General features: G+C 43.2%; 1 protein-coding gene across 7 annotated transcripts in view; it reads left to right on the top strand.

The window, feature by feature from the left end:
* Positions 1-14,016, top strand: part of LOC142100822 (diacylglycerol kinase eta-like) — a 481,771-nt gene that overhangs the window by 442,247 nt on the left and 25,508 nt on the right. The window lies entirely within an intron of this gene.

The following is a 14,016-nucleotide window of genomic DNA, read 5'->3' as shown; positions in this document are numbered from 1 at the left end:
TTGGGTGCTGAATGTTGTCACGTTAATTTGTTAATGCAGAGTTATCACCAACTTGCAAACCATTAGTTCACGTTTAAAAATGTACCATTTTTACTTCATAAAGCTGGAATATGGTCATATATAACATCTGATGTAGGCAATATTTACCTCACAATGGGTTCTCAATTTGTTCCACAAAATCTGTTCTATTATTAATATCTGAGACCCCTCCATAACCCTTCTTTCCTTCTCCAGTCTTATTAAGAAAGTGACATGCTTAAAACAAGAAAAAATCATATAAACATTGTATATAATTTAGAAGACCAACTTTATCATTTAGATTTAAATTTTGCATTATTTGACATTGGCTATTATTCAAGTCTTAAGCTGGCCACACATGATGCGCTATTGCAGCCAGTATTGCATATTTGGACCAACAACTATGATGCTGGTAATACTATCAAAATTCCAGCCACAGTTAAGCTGGAAGTGACAGGTCAAAGAGACTAATAGTTGATCTAGATGTCTGGTTTGGACATCCACATGTGAGCCGGCCTGTGAGTTTCAGCCTTAACAGCTGCCAAAAGAGATAAGGATATTATCTGATGGGAATTTTCAACTAAACAATAAATTAACATGTTTTGATAATTAAAGTTACAGATAAACTACTAATGTGTATAATTCAAAACCAGATCCAGAGGAACCTTGTTGTTAATTGCCATTATTGTATAAAGGAGGTGTTTTAAAGACACACTGCTTTCACCTATCACACAGGTTACATATCTTTGCTGAATCACCCCAGTCCATTTATTTCATATCCATTCACGCCTATTATGTGCCACCACCTATTGAATCAGGGTAATCAGACCTCAAAACTCAAATGTACACACTGGCACACACTATGCTTTTTGTTAGTTAGCAATTCACACACCAGCCTTCAAAGGGTTAACAAGAATTCTGCTACACAAATGTACACGCTGCCACATGCTATGCTCCTTGTGAGCCAAAAGGTTAACAATTTACACACCAGCATTGACAGGGTTAACATGAACAAGCAATATGTCTCTTTATTAAAAGGCTTATTATGGATTTGTTACAGTTTCAAGGACAATATTTACAAAATTTTAGATTTAATATAAACTTTAATACAGTCATAAAAGCAAAAGTGATAAGGACTACAGAAATATATAATTTATAGTTCATTCATATCTTCTGTATGCCTGGGCGAATAACATGCATTGAGTCCCCAGATCTGATAAATTTCAACACTCTTCCTCCTTTTGTGATGTCACTGAAAGGAAACTGACTGTTCCTACCACCATGCTATTTGACATGGCAAGTACCAATATCCTTGGCTTTAACTTTAATTCATATAGTTATACTAAATTGAGGGCAAGAGGATTGGATTAGCACAGACTTACTAACAAACTCATCTCCAAAAGATCTTCTGTGTAGCATGATGTGAATATGTAGATAAGGAACAACCTCCTTGAATCCACACAGACCTCTCAGGGATGCCACAACAGAGGATATATGTAAAAATTACCTTGGTATGTTTATTAAAAGGAAGGATGATTGGGAAATGTATTTTAATTTAACAAGTAGCACAGTTAGGACAGGTTGTAAAACACAAAATGCAATATTCAGTTTAATCTTCAATACAATGCTCAAACACTGTTAGGATGCAACTTTATCTGTTGTCTACTTCTTGCAGAGTTTAGGTTGTATCAGGATACAATCCTCTGCTCTCTACCAGAACATCAGGACTGTGTGATCCCACTGTTGTCACCAAATGTCAGGCTACCAGGGAATTGGAGCCTAGACACACAGAGTAGCCCTGACACCTTGGGGTTCTTTGGATCACACAGGCAAGGAGAAGTGGAAGATGCAACAGTATATTTATTACAAAGTGCAAAACAACTTTAAAGCAATAGCTTTATAACCATACCATTAAAATAACCACCAGAACAACATCAAAAGAGCCCCCACAGTTAATATACTGGCAACGACTATAAATTTTAATATAATTTTTTTTAGCCGGTCCAAGTTGTAAATCTTTCAGGCCATGTTGTAGTTTTAAAAGTGGTCCTGATGCAGTTGCTAGGACAACCACAAGGAAGGCACATCAGTACACTGAGAGTTAGTTGTTCCCTGGCCAGGTTGTTAATTCATATTCAATGGACCAATATTACCTGCAGTCCTACCATTCTGACACCTAAACTAAACCTGGTTGCCTCTCAGGACTGACCATTCTTTGATAAACCATCTGTGCACATGTAGTAAACTTGAATACATTTTCAGTTGCAACAACTCTTTCATTCAGACTATCTAAAGCAAATAATACATTCACATTTATAACATTACCCAATTTTGGTGAACTTGTTGCATAACATGGGTTATAGTTTAATGTCTCTAGTGTATAACTTTGTAGTGTAGTAAATTCTACAATCCTTAAAAGTAGAATATGTGTCTTTAACGGATGCAGATATGTAATGCTGCCTTTCACAATTCAGGAACCGTCGAAACTATGCTTTATCTCAGTCTCTATGAAGTATGTGTATATTTGTTTTAAATGGTGAATAGGTGCATTGGCACAGGTCCCTTATAAAATGTGTCTCTCACACTGGACACTCTCAACAACGCTGGTTAACTTCTGTCTCTCTCTGTCTCTCCAGCCCTCCTCACCGGCTGGACTCAGACTAGCTCCTATGCTCTGGATGCTAAGCAACAGAGCAATGACTCAAACACACGGCAATTCATTGCACATCTAGGAAACATTACCACACAGCAGTGGCAGAAAAGAAAAGTGGTGCAAGAGGGAATTGTCCTTTGGCTCATGAAATCAGTTATGGTTCATTTAATCGCTCCACCTGTTCCTTGAATAACTGTGATGATTCTACAGCTAATACATGATGACGAGCGCTGACCCCCTCGGGATGCGTGCTTTTATCAGACCCAGACCAATCCAGGGTGCCAGACAATTCACTAAAAAGAGCCTTTGTAATTCACAGCAAAAAGCAAGTTCACCACTGAGCTTCAAATCGGCCCCAATTCCCCAAAAATGATAGTATAGTTAGGTAACTTTGTCATAAAATGCAGATTACAAACACTTGCAACTGTGCAATACTGCTAAAACAGCAGCAAAGTGGAAGGTAATACATATACACGTCTATTTAGACATCCATGCTTACATTACTTCTGCAAGCAACGTTGTTCTTTGGTAATAAAACTGTTATCGTTATACCGTTCAAAAAAATAAAAAATAATCCTCCACCATTGTTTGGATGTTGATAGTTGATAGTAGGATCAGGTGGAGGTACAGCACAGGTGTCACTAATTCTGTACAATTCTTTTACAGTAGACAAGACCAGATGTCAAAATGTTGTGCGGTGTCATCTGCATCATCAAAGGGTGTCTAAGATTTTTACTAAGCACACAACAGTGTATAGCACATGTAGGTAACATTGGCACACAGCGGTAGCTGAAAGGAAAAGTGGTGCAAGATGGCATTGTCCTTGGGACTTCCCACCCACCCTTTTGTTGGATCTTAAAAAGGACATGCACATTTTAACAAACCAAACACTTCAGCGACATGGAGTGCCACTTTTGAGGCTGATGTACTTGGTTTGTTGTGGCCCCCACAAAACAAGGTAACAATGGAATTAAGGCACCTAAGTTAACAGTGCTGTTAATGAACTCTACTGTGGTAAGATGTTGTTGTCATCATCCTCAGCCTCATCCTCACCCTCATCAGTTTGTACATCATCCTCACACATTATTAATTCATCACCACTGGAATCCACCATTACAGAAGTCTCAGTATTTTGATGTAATTGGCGGGAAAGGCCTTCCTCGTGGAAATTGAAGTTCATTTTTATGAACATCATCTTTTCCACATTTTGAGGAAGTAGCCGCCTACGCCGATCGCTGACAAAGCTCCTGGCTGTGCTGAAAATTCCTTCTGAGTACACACAGGAGGGTGGGCAGTTAGGCAGTGCAAAGCGAGTTGGTACATGGATCTTCAAATTCTTTTTTTCCCTCCCAGTATGTAAAGGGACTGTCTGATGTTTATTTCTATGCTGTCATTAAAATAATCCTCCACCATCCTTTGGATGTTGATAGTAGGATCAGCTGGAGTTACAGCAGAGGTGTCATGTTTTTTGGTCAATTCTTTTAGACCAGACCAGGGGGTAAATGTATCATACCCCGGTTTTCTCAACTCGTGGGAGATCGGCGTCTTCGCAGCTTAAATTTAAAGCGGCGCTGCCTTGTAAAGGGAAGTTTCCCTTTACAAGGCAGCGCCGCTTTAAATTTAAGCTGCAAAGACGCCGATCTCCCGCGAGTTGAGAAAACCGGGGTATGATACATTTACCCCCAGATGTCAAAATGTTGTGCTGAGTAATCTGCATTATCCCTGGGTCCCTTGGGAAAGCTAAGTTTTTTTTCCTAGCAGCAGTTGAGTGAGAAACTGAAGGAGGAGACACCATCCTGTCACATAACACTTGAGCTGTCATCTTGCTCACCAGGAGCTCCTTGCATCTCTTCAGATCTGGGTCAGTTGGAAACAAAGAGAAGACATAGCTCTTAAACCTAGGATTAAGCACAGATTTTGATAATTCTTGGATCCTGGAGAAGAGAATAAACTACTTGATCTACAAGTCCGTCATACTTAGCGTAATTGCTTCGTTTTCACTCCTTCTTCAGTTTCTCTAGCTGCTTTTCCAAAAGCCTAATTAAGGGAATCACTTGACTCAAGCTAGCAGTGTCTGAACCAGGGCCAGACTGGGAGTAAAAATCAGCCCTGGCATTTAAAGCACAAAGGGCCACGTGTTGTGGGCTCCATGCACTATATTGTTGCACACTGATGCTGGCACAGTGCGCGTTGCTGGTGCAGTACAACATGATGTAGTATGAGTGTGTGTGGGGGGGTATTTATTTCTCCTAATGACCCTCAACATTACATTGTTAGCACCCCAATTACATCAATAAATACCATGACAATACATTATTAGTACCCAAATTACAGCAATAAATAACCCCCCACACACACTCATACTACATCAATACCAACCCACATTACAGCAACCGGCATCACCCCCCACATTACAGCAACCGGCATCACCCCCCACATTACAGCAACTGGCATTACCCCCCACATTACAGTGTCCAGCATGACCCCTCACATTACAGCATCCGGCATCATCTCCCACATTATATCAATACCCTCTTCTACTTATTAACAATACTAAGCCCCAAACACACTGCAACATTAGAACCAGCACGCCACCCCATACTACAGTAATACCACCAATTATACAGGCGCCACTGTAGGAAACCAATGTTTTGCTTTTTTCAAATCTCCCACAACATAGCAACAATGAACAGAATGCTTACACACATATAGGTAACAGGTACCATTTTCCCTCAATTAAATAGTAATGGCAGAATTTTCATGAATAAATGAAATAAAACTCTATCATATATCTAAAAAAAAGATAACTATTGAATGATCAATTGAACCTACACGGCCGCATTAAAAGTTTTTCTAGCTACAGCTAAATGTCAGAGAAAAATTTTTCAACAATGAAAGACTTGCCTTTGGCAGAAGTTCATATGATGCCATACCGTAGTGCGCCCAGTTCATATTATGCCACATCGTGTTGCCTTAAATTCATATTGGGTCATGCAGAATTGCCCCCAAATCATATTTTGTCACAACATTGCCTCCAAATCATATTATGCCACAGTAGTGCCCCCAAATAACATTATGCCATAGTAGTGCCCCAAATCATTAGTAGTGCCCAGACAAAAACTTATTCACAAATAAAAATTGATACAGCATATCAGATACTGAGTGTGAGTCCCAAGAGCAGCTTAATACACCATTTACAATGCAAACAAAAATAGATATATTGACACAATCACAGATAAAATTTATGACAAGCAGTGTTTTTTTCTCTTCATTAAAAATCTCTGTACAGATAAATATGCAACAAACATTACAGCGAAATAATGAGCAATACATAGTGTTTTAAACGTTATTGGATACGGTGTAGTGCCCCCAGTTCAATAAAGGATTGTTAAAAACACATTGCACACGAGAAAATATATGAACTTACGTGATTATGGCATCCTGTGTTCTGTTCTCCTACTGGGCGCGCTGGGCGAGGAGGGATCAGCAGCTGTCAGCTCACACAGGCAGTCGGGAGCAGGAACAGGGGGCAGTGGTCGAAGCAGAAATTTAGAAGTGGGGGTATGGAAAATATAAGTGAATGGAGTATGAAGGCTTGATTTTTTAATTTTTTTAACAATTGTCCCCTCTGTGCATTCCCATTCTTCATTACTACTTGTGTTTTATGATGGCTGCATCCCTGACATTCCCATTCTTAAGCTGTCTCTCCCTTTACACTTTCTTTTACCTATGCCCCTGCACCATCTTCTCCTTTGTCCCTCTCATTTAACCCCCTGCACCACCTTCTCCGCTGGCTCTCACACATTTTCCTGCACCTCCTACTCCCCAGTCTCACACGTCTTCCTACACTGTCTACCCCCCTGGCTCTCTCACCCCTCTTCCTGCACCCCCTACCACCCTGGATCTCTCACCCCTCTTCCTGCACCCCCTACCACCCTGGCTCTCTCACCCCCTCCCACAGCACCCCTTCCCCTTTGGCTTTCTCACCCCTCCTCACAGCACCCCTTCCCCTTTGGCTCTCTCACACCCCGTCTCACAGCACCCCTTCCCCTTTGGCTCTCTCACACCCCCTCTCACAGCACCCCTTCTCCTTTGGCTCTCTCACCCCTCTCACAGCACCCCTTCCCCTTTGGCTCTCTCATCCCCTCTTACAGCACCCCTTCCCCTTTGGCTCTCTCCCCCCTCTCACAGCACCCCTTCCCCTTTGCCTCTCTCACCCCCTCTCACAGCACCCATTCCCCTTTGGCTCTCTCACCCCCTCTCACAGCACCCCTTCCCCTTTGCCTCTCTTATCCCCTCTCACAGCACCCCTTCCCCTTTGTCTCTCTCACCCCCTCTCACAGCACCCTTTCCCCTTTGGCTCTCTCACCCCCTCTCACAGCACCCCTTCCCCTTTGGCTCTCTCACCCCCTCTCACAGCACCCCTTCTCCTTTGGCTCTCTCATCCCCTCTCACAGCACCTCTTCCCCTTTGGCTCTCTCATCCCCTCTCACAGCACCCCTTCCCCTTTGGCTCTCTCACACCCCCTCTCACAGCATCCCTTCTCCTTTGGCTTTCTCACACCCCCTCTCACAGGACCCCTTCTCCTTTGGCTCTCTCACCCCCTCACAGCACCCCTTCCCCTTTGCCTCTCTCCCCCCCTCTCACAGCACCCCTTCCCCTTTGGCTCTCTCCCCCCCTCTCACAGCACCCCTTTCCCTTTGGCTCTCTCACCCCCTCTCACAGCACCCTTTCCCCTTTGGCTCTCACCCCCTTTCACAGCACCCCTTCCCCTTTGCCTCTCTCATGCCCTCTCACAGCACCCCTTCCCTTTTGGCTCTCTCACACCCGCTCTCACAGCACCCCTTCCCCTTTGGCTCTCTAACCCCCTCTCACAGCACCCCTTCCCCTTTGGCTCTCTCACCCCCTCTCACAGCACCCCTTCCCCTTTGGCTCTCTCACCCCTTCTCACAGCACCCCTTCTCCTTTGGCTCTCTCATCCCCTCTCACAGCACCCCTTCCCCTTTGGCTCTCTCACACCCCCTCTCACAGTACCCCTTCCTTTTTGGCTCTCACCCCCCACACTCGTGACCCCCCCCAACGCGAAAATCGCGGCACCCCTGCGAACCCCCTCCCCCCCATTCAGATAAAAAAAATCTGGAAACTCTCGTGTAGCAGTGCACAGCATAACGGGGGAGTGAGCTGAGCTGCGCACAACAGAGGTAGCTGGTTCCTGGGGAGGAACCAGCCACCAAGAAGAGTCGGGCCGGCCCATTCAGTCATTGGCCCTTCTGGCATTTGCCAGAAGTGCCAGGTGGCCAGTCCGGCCCTGGTCTGAACTCACTTCACAGGTGACTACTTCGAATGGTTTCAGCACCTTGCACAACACGGAAAGTATTCTCCACTCCGCTTGAGTAAAATACATCCCCCCTCCTTTCCCAATGTCATGGCTTGTGGAGTAAGCGTGGATGGCTTTTCGCTATTCCTCCATCCGCAGAAGCATATACAGGGTGGATTTCCACCTTGTCACCAACTCTTGCTTCAGTTGGTGACAGGGCAAATCAAATTGCTCTTGTAGCTGCTGCAATCTCCTATATGCTGTTGCCGAATGCAGGAAATGTTCAGATATTTTCCGGGCCACAGACAGCATCTCCTACACGTCCTAGTCATTTTTCAAAAAGCTCTGCACCTCCAAGTTTATTGCGTGAGCAAAACAGGGAATGTGATGGAATTGACCCAGCTGTAATGCACTCACAATATTGGTGGAGTTATCAGAAATGACATATCCTGAGGAGAGTCCAAGCGGGATAAGCCATGTTGCTATGACATCCCTTAGTTTTTGTAACAGATTGTCAGCTGACATGCCTCTTAGTGAAGCCGCTGATACACAGAGTAGCCTGCCTCTGTAAAATGTGATGTACTTGTGTACATGCTGCTGCTGTTCCTGCTGGTGAACGCGAATTACCAACTCAGTGGGCTGTCACAGTAATATAATCTTTAGTTTGCCCAGTTCCGCTTGTCCACATATCTGTGGTTAAGTGTACAGTGGGTAGAATGGCATTTTGTAGCCCAATAATTACATTTTTATGGACCTTCTGGTAGAGGTGAAGAACAGCTTTTCTAGTAAAATGGTGTTGTGATGGAATTTGGTAATGGGAACACAAGACCTTAAGTAACTGTCTAAAACGAGCTGCATTAAGAGTAGATATTGGACGCAGATCTAATACTAGCATAGTCGCCACAGCATCTGTGATCTTTTTTGCGACTGGGTGACCGCTTTCATACTTGCTTCCTCTTGCAAAGGATTGTTTAACAGTCAATTGTTGTAAACTACTAGTAGTCTTCTTTTTGGTCTGCTTCTGGGATGAAGATTCACCAACAGCAGCAGCAGCAGCAGTGGAACTAACGATCAAGAATTCTTTTGAGGATTCCAGGATAGTGGAGGAGTCATCTAGCCTTAGCAACTTGGATGCAGGACTAACTCCGATCGCTACTGAGAATATTGATGAGATCGGTGTTGTGGGTGTAGATTGCAGGTGTCCGGAGACACCTGAGAGAAGCGACCTAGCTGATGATGGACTGCTTGTTGTTATTTTTATCATAAGTTTCTGATTTTCCCAACAGCTTGCCATGAACTCGCTTCAAATGGCGTAACGTGGATGAGGATCCTAGATGGTCTACTGACTGTGGCTTTACAAATGCTACAAAAGGCTAGACAACTGTTGTCAGGATTTTGATAAAAATAATTCCACACTTAAGAGGTGGATTTTTTGGTCTTATGCCCAGGCATGACAATGGCCTTCTTCTTATCATGTGTAAGAACTGCTTCCACTGGTGTATGACTTACACAAACAACATCATCCTCATCAACATCCTCATTAGCGCCCTCATCAGCTACACAAATATCCCCCTCATCCTGTTGCAATTCCAAAGTGGCATTCTTAGTTTGTATATTACCGGCTACACTTGGGCTGTTCATGCACACATCTGCAGAAATGCTGAAAGGGGCCTTCTTTATGGGTACACTATCAGAAAGGTCAGGATTACACATAGTACTCGTGGATAGACTCTCCTCAGGGATTGGTGTCATTTCTGAATCGGAACATACATTTTCCTCTTATGCCTTACTGTTTTCTTCCAGCTTGGCTTTTACATGTAAAAGTATTTGGACACCACTTCTGTCTTGATCATGACTGACCTTACAAGAAGATGCCTCAGTGACAGTTGCAGAAATAGCACTCATAGAGAAAGGCGAAGGCCTCATTCTTTTCCTGCCACTGCGTGTGTAAAATGGCATGTTGGCAATTTTATTTTTTCTGCAGATAGCTTGCCTGGATTACAGGTCTTTTTTTCTTGAGCAAGGTAAAAGGTGAATTTTTAAATTTTTGTTTCCCTGACTTAAAAACACTATGCACCTTAACATAGTCTTTAGCAGATGACGTAGAGGGAATACTATCATCATGACTGATGCCAGAAGCTGCTTGGTGCTCTTGGTCTTGTGTGTACTGCTGTGAATCCATTTTGATAACACAGTACAATGTGACTGCAGATTTAGAAGACCAAGCCTGCCAGCCCTATTATTTCTATTTCAGCAATGACAATTAGCAATGGAACAATGGACCTCTCCTCTTTGTGTGTTACCTATATAACACCATACAATTTGAATGCAGATTTAGACCAAGACTGACAGCCCTATTATTTCTATTTCAGCAATGACAATTAGCAATGGAGCTCTCCTGTTTGTGTGTTACCTATATAACCTATATAACAATGTGACTGTAGATTTAGAAGACCATGCCTGCCAGCCCTATTATTTCTATTTCAGCAATGACAATTAGCAATGGAGCAATGGAGCTCTCCTGTGTGTGTGTTACCTATATAACACAGTACTGTCACTCACCGAACGGTGAGTGCCATTTCTCCTGTGTTCAGGAACCGTGGCCGTCCGCCATCCTGAGGGTCTGCGCATGTGCAGCCCTTATTAAACCTTCAGTACCTGTTGCTTTTAATTGATTGGATGATCAGGCAACCCTCCCTATTTAAACCACCTGTGATCATTACCTGGTTGCCTGATCTTGGAGTCTCATTCCCCATGAGCCTCTGAAGGTGTTCCTGTGTTTCCTCGTGTATTCAGCTCCAGCTGATTCCCGTCTACTACGTTTGTGGTTTCCAGACCACTTCAACTCTCCTGTGTTCATCGTGCCTGCACTCAGCTGATTCCTATCTGCTACTGCTGCCGGATTCCTGTCTGCCTCTACTCTCCTGTGTTCATCGTGTCAGCTCTCCACTGATTCCTATCTGCTTCTACTACCGGATTCCAGACCGCCTCTACTCTCCCGTGTTCAGCGTGTCTTCCCTCCGCTACTACTGCCGGATACCAGACAGCCTCCACTCTCCCGTGTTCATCATGTTTCCAGTTTTACTTACTACTGCTTCCTGAGTATTGCTCCGTTGATACTGGTTGCCTGCCGTGCGCTGCACCAACCTGATTACCGCTTCCATCCTCCAGTGGTTTCTCCTCCTGCTGGCGTTCAGCCGTTCAGGTATCCCTGCACATCTCACTGACAGCCTGCTCTCCTGAACCGCGGTATGCATACCTTCCATTGACTTTGCTTTTGTATTGCATATCCGTCTGGACTTTGTTGTGTTCATCTCCGGAGTCTTCTATCTACTGAAGCTATTGTGACTATTGACTTTGTGTCCTATTACCTGGATCGCTCTAGTGACTTTGTATACTTCAAGCAGCGCTTGTCAGTTATTATTGTATTGTGGATATCATCGTGGGATCAAGTTCCGTGTGCCCCGTGTATCCTCTGCATTACATTCATCTCCTCGTGCCCCTCCTCACATATATATAGCAGTGGTAAAACTTGCTGTCGCAGACCACTGACTCCTGTTTCCCTGTGAAACCAGTTTCTAGTATCCTCTCACATAAGCAGTGGTACAACTTGCTATACGCAGACCACTGACTTCCCCGTTACCTACTTGCACCTGGAATCCATTCCTTCACTATAGACAGTGGTACAACTTGCTATACGCAGACCACTGACTCTGACTACCTCCTCGCTACTCCTGGACATTCCTCACTATAGCAGTGGTACAACTTGCTGTGCGCAGACCACTGACTCTCCTCACTACTTGTCCATCTGGTTCCTCGTGTACATTCATCTACTCATTACCAGTTGCTGCTAGTCATAGACTTTCTTTGAGCATTCTCTCACCATCTGCTGATTCTCCTGTTCCGTTGTCACCCTGCTACCAGAGAACCATAGTACCAGCTATATTACTCTGGTAAGTTCATCATCTGGTGATATCCTGGGCAAAGACTCCTAGTGCCCGTGACAAGTACAATGTGACTGCAGATTTAGAAGACCAAGCCTGTCAGCCCTATTATTTCTATTTCAGCAATGACAATTAGCAATGGAACAATGGAGCTCTCCTGAATGTCACTGAAGACTTTGAAGAACACTGCTACCCCTCCTCTTTCTTTTCTACCTATGATGCTGCCCAACTGCACTAGAGACTGCCAAGAACTGTGCTACCCCTTCTGTGTCCCTCTGTGAAATGGCGCTGGATTGCCATGGAGAACGGTACTTATAGGATCCAAAACTCGTGAGATCCGACGATGTAATGATGACATTTTGCCTCGTTTTCAGTTCGAGTGCGCGCAAAAGTACTCGGATCTGCTAAGTTTGGGTGTGTTTGGTTCTCGGGGAACCGAGCCTGAGCATCTCTAGTTTTACCAAATAGAGGAATATTTAATAACCACCAAATTTTTAACACAATCCATTACAATCCTTATCGCAAAGATAAGGATTGAAATATTGTGACTATCTATTACATTTTTTCACTAGGAACACGAAACACTGCTGTTCCTGCAAAGACCTGTCACCTATGTCTTCTATGTTGACTATTGCAACGTGGTCACCTTAGTGATCAAAGACTTCAATGGTTAACTCCAGATTCAGCTGACATTTGTCATTGGACACAAGTTCTGAAAATCTTTGATTTTCAGAGTAAAACAGCAGTCCAATAGAAACCTATGGGGAATGCTTTTGAGTTCAAAATGACAGGGAAAGGAGCAGATATCTCTGATATCTGCTGTGATGCCCTAGTCATAGATTAAGAAGATACTTTAATATGCTAATAGCTATCCCCCAAAAACAGCCGTTTTCAGGGGATTTCAATAAAAAATGTCTTTGATAAATCGGCCCCATAGAGCCTTAAGGGATTCCTTACTGTGTGAATGTCCACCACAGTTTATTGGAACTATCTTCCATCAATATCAGTTGGCCTTGCTATACAATTATTGTTTCTGCTATGGGTTCGGACAAATTAAGCATCATATTTTTTATATGAAATTGCATATGTAGAGACTTCCTATTTGACACTATTACTAACAGAGTTTGGTTATACTTTCTGATTATTCTGCTTAATTGTTTTATTTTATACTGCTCATGATATTATTGAATCATTCTGGTATGTGTAATAATTATAAAATTAAAAGACCTATTCTCCATTGATTATTTACAGGGAATTAATAGAGCAAATTTCATGTTTGATGTTTTAGCTGAATCAATGTTATATTTTATTATATGCTGGCTGATCACTATTTTGATTAATTGAATCTAGTGAGCTATCAAAAGTACAGCCATATTTCTTTTTTTTTCTTTCTATATAGGGAGCTCGCAATATCTTCAATTGGTCAGCAGCATTTGAGCTTACTTATTACATTTTTAATATTTTTTTAACATTTTTTTCATATATATATTTAATTTATATAATAGTTGAATGTCACTACATTCAGCGCTTTTTGGGCTTCTCGTTCTGCCTCTGCCCTCGACCTCAGTTCCCTCCTCCCCCCAGCAGCCTAGACTGCTGGGAGATACAAAAATATCATCAATCTTGGCTGCCTTATTTTGTTGAAGCAAATGGCTGACACCATTTTGTTGCAGCCTTGTGGCTGTGCAGGTCACACACATGCAATGTCTACTTGGTGTTTTTTTATCTCTGTTTTATTGTTTTGGAATCATTACACAGGTCCATTATTTGCAACATTAAAACTCTAGAAAACTTAACAAGATTAATACCATTCAACAGTATGGTGACTGCTCCCTCTTGCAATCTAACAAGTTCCGAAAAATAGCGTACATTATCATAAATGAGAAATCTCAGTGCTGTCAGCTCTGCTCAGAAGAGCAGAGCTGGACAGCGCATGTGTGGAGGGATCATGTGATCCCTCCCTGTCACTCACCGCTCGCTCTCTGCAACTATAGTTGCAGAGATCGAGCGAGATGTTTGTGCGCATGTGCAGTTCTTTGAACTGCACATGCGCAATCGCTGAAAGAAGGAGACTGAAGAGGACG

This window comes from Mixophyes fleayi, chromosome 9 (genome assembly GCF_038048845.1).
Source record: "Mixophyes fleayi isolate aMixFle1 chromosome 9, aMixFle1.hap1, whole genome shotgun sequence".
In the NCBI taxonomy this organism is placed as follows: Eukaryota; Metazoa; Chordata; class Amphibia; order Anura; family Limnodynastidae; genus Mixophyes; species Mixophyes fleayi.
This window is presented reverse-complemented; position numbering and strand designations above follow the sequence as displayed.